This window comes from Brachyistius frenatus, unplaced genomic scaffold (genome assembly GCF_029030835.1).
Source record: "Brachyistius frenatus isolate BFR_SWC_R1_liver_20210118 unplaced genomic scaffold, ASM2903083v1 Contig_137, whole genome shotgun sequence".
Classification (NCBI taxonomy): Eukaryota; Metazoa; Chordata; class Actinopteri; family Embiotocidae; genus Brachyistius; species Brachyistius frenatus.
In genome coordinates, this window is record NW_027210736.1 from 484,748 (window position 1) to 488,490 (window position 3,743).

The following is a 3,743-nucleotide window of genomic DNA, read 5'->3' on the forward strand; positions in this document are numbered from 1 at the left end:
GATGCCGTTAAAATGAGTTCATGTTCTGTTTGAGTCCCTTATTTTAAAACTTAATGCTGTTTTAAGTTCAACTGATGACTACTAAATCACTTAAAGGTGTGATTGTCTCCCCTATAATAAGCCATGGTGAGGAATTTATTTGACTCTAGTTGCTCCTTTCTCGTTAATTCTATATTTTTTGTTTTGGCATTAAAGTCTATTAGAAAAGGAAAAAAAAAAGAAGCACAATTTAGTATGCAATTCACTGCCTTGCCCACTTGAGGGCGCCCTTGTTCTGTTTTTCGTGCCCTCTGTCCTGTAAACCCAAAATCACAACCAAAATGTTTTCATTATCGCTGATTTAACACTATGAAACGTGAAATATTTCCAATATTTCCAACTATTGCCGGTCGAGGAAGGCGGGAATCTCTTTGCTGCTCATTTAAAGTGACACTAGAGTTTAAACGACATTAAGAAAACACTTAAGTCTCGCTAGTTCCCAAAAAACAAACTAAACATTTGCTGTGTTTCCGTGTGCTGACGCGTGTTCATGCACCCGGATTTGAACTCCGACCCGTCGAAGGTCGGCTTCGTGCGAGAAAGGTTGATGCCTGTTTTTAAAATAATGTGTATGTGTGCAAAACTCTTCCCCTTCCCCTCCCCCCTCTCTTCCCCTCCAAAGTAATAATTAGCTCACAGACCATCTCTTTTATTTTTATTTTGCAATGATGCCTCAGAAACATGTAAAAAAAAAAAAAAAAAAAATCAGACTTTACAGGCTACGAACACTTTTTTTGTATTTAAGAAGAAAAAAAAACAATGAGAGGTTGTATAAATATGTTCCGAGTTATTTTTGTAAGCCCAAAGTTTTACAGTGTTTTTAAAAGGGTAAGAATGTATATTGTTGGATACTCAACCAGGTGTGGATGATGAGCTTGTCTGGAGAATTGGGGGGGGGGGGGGGGGGGGGGTTGACAGGAAGTGTCGCTTTGGCTGTCGAAGGGCGAAACCCCCACGTGGGCCTTTTGATACTTGAGGCTCTCTCATTTGCAAACTAATTTCCTCAATGCTGACCTAATAATTTGAGAATATATATTTATAGTGAGATTTTTTTAATAGGTTTCCTTGTGGAATGTTTAGTTGAGATGATTCTAGGATGTTCTTTCTCACGCGGCTAATTGTCTCGCAGTCTGGCTTTTATTTGTTTGTTGCTTTTTCTTTTTTTTCTTTGTACATTTTGTTTACTTTGTATTTTCTACAGCCACCGATCTGTGCTGTGCTAAAAAAAAACAACAACAAACAAACAAACAAACACACGACAGAAACGTTCTCGTTGACCAGAAGAAGAAATGGCTCAGAATGATTTATTTTTTTTGCGACACAACCGACCCGATATATATTTTTATATCTTGTACAACGCTGTCATTTCTGTGCGAACAGAAAACTCATCATCAGAAACATTAACATGGAATATTTCGAGTTGCATGAGACTGGAACTGTTGCACGTAAATGGAAAAAACACTTTACCAAATTTGTGCATTATTTTGGTTCTGTCTTTATTTTTTATGCTTTTAATGTTTTTGTTTTGTTTTCTGGAGAGGAGAGCCCTAAGGCTGTGTGACAGTGCAATCTGGATAGAAAGAACATCAGATTTTATGTTAGGTTATTATTATTATTATCATTTTTGTTTTTGTTTTTTGCACCGTTTGAATAAATTCTCATTGTATTTCAAGAACGTTTCCTTTCTCTATTTGTCATCAACAAACTTTTTGTTATCTGCAGCCATAAAATCAGGTTTAAGGAATACCTTACTATATTTTTTTTTTTTTTAACAAAAAGGCTTTTACACATTTTATTATGAGCACATAAATAATATCCGAGCGCTGTCTGCAATAGTAGAAATAGCTTTGAATTATGGTCAGTCGACAGAAAACTTTTTCAAGTAAAAACTAGTTTAAAGTGACATTTTTCACACTTTCCTGCCATTTTATGGACTAAACACAAAATATCTGACATAATACGATCATTAGAATAATCATCAGTGGCGATCCCTCTTAAAATGTGCATTTTTTTTGTAGTTTGCTCCTTAAACTGGACTCATTTTATGCATTCATGTGGAGGTTGTTCCTGTAACTGGACAGAAAACATCTGTCATGCAGGAGTGTCCTAAAAATAAATCCCTCTTAACTCCGTGTAAAGCGAGAGAGAAAGAGAATTTCCTTTAATTATTATTAAAGCGGCACCACGGAGACATAAAAAAACATGGAAACATCTAACTGGAAGGGAAATAAACTGGATGAATAAAGAGGAAGAGAGATGGATTATGTTCTTCGTACTTCTTTTTTTTTTGTGTCGCTCTGTATTACATTAACCTTGTTGCATTATACATCGTTGAATAACTGCAGCTCGGATGATGCAAGGTTCCTGTGTCTGCGACTGTTTTATGTATCAGAGAAATCGGAGACCCTTATGTAATATTGAACAGTTTCCCAGGTGGTCAAAAATCCAGACCTTTCTCTTTTATAGTTCACTAGGACAGCGTCTCCCCACCTGCTCGGCAGGGCAAACTACCACTCGGGACTGTTCAAACATTTTCCCTGATCTCGCTGGGAAGGAATTTTCCTTCTGAATCAACCTCCTGTGTTTGTCTGAAGAAAAAAAAAAAAAAGTTACCGCTGGTTTTTTTCTTTTCCACAAGTTTGGATGAGAGAGGCGAGGCGTCTGTCGCCGCACGGATCTGCTGAAGGATCAGAGAAAGGTAGAAGCTGGAGGTGGTCGACCGGCGGGATCGATTTCTTCTTCCTTTGTGTTTTTGCAGGTTTGAGACACCAGCCGGTCGAGAGTTGACGGGTTTTTATAGCTGTCGTCTCTCTGGCTCAGCTTCAGGAGCACTCGTTCATTTTATGAACTGATGTGTGCATCACAGAAGCTGCTGCGTTCCTCGCACGTCATTTAAGCCCCAAACAAGTCATGTGAGAAACAACCACTGAGTTTAAGTTTACTCTACTCTGTATGTCAAGCACTTTAAAAGAAACTAAATTGGCACATGTACAAAAGAAGGACAGATACAGAACAAATTTACGCTCATCTACATGACCTTATCTAAATTTGTATTCCTGTATGTTTATTTCAAAGGTATAGTTAACAATTTGCATATTTATTCATGCATCTTGTCTATTTTTTTTTCATCTTACAGTCAGGCACCATGTAGATCCATTGTTACACACAGCATCTGTCTTAAACTCATTTAAAATTTAAGTTTAAAATCGGAATTAAAAACAGCAGCGGCGGGACTAATTTAAACAGATTGTGTGTGCGGGACGTCTGATGAATTTAAACAATGTGATGCACTAAAGATAACAGCATTACAAAGTAAATGAAATCAGCTTTACAACAGACAGATCAGCAACAATCCATTCATATAATAATATTATAACATAACTAGTACTTTTCCTGTCTTTTTGTAGTCTTGATGCATGTTGCAGATAGTACATCTGTGTTTTTACTTCTTTAAATGCAGTATTCTTACTTGTAATGGAGTATAATGTTTTTTTTTTTTACTATTCAACTGTATTGAGTGGTGGTGAGTTCAAGGGACCTGAGTAAAATCAGGGAAAACTGAATTCCAGCTTTGGGCTTCAAACTGTTGTCGGTGTGGGCGGTCCCAGAGGTACTGTCTCTTTAAGAGCCCCGCCCCCCCTCCCCCCATGCCACACACACACACACACACACACACACACACACACACACCGCTGCACTTTTCC

General features: G+C 37.7%; 1 protein-coding gene across 4 annotated transcripts in view; it reads left to right on the forward strand.

The window, feature by feature from the left end:
• The window catches only part of otud7b (OTU deubiquitinase 7B), a 167,327-nt gene that overhangs the window by 29,160 nt on the left and 134,424 nt on the right, over positions 1 to 3,743 (forward strand). The window lies entirely within an intron of this gene.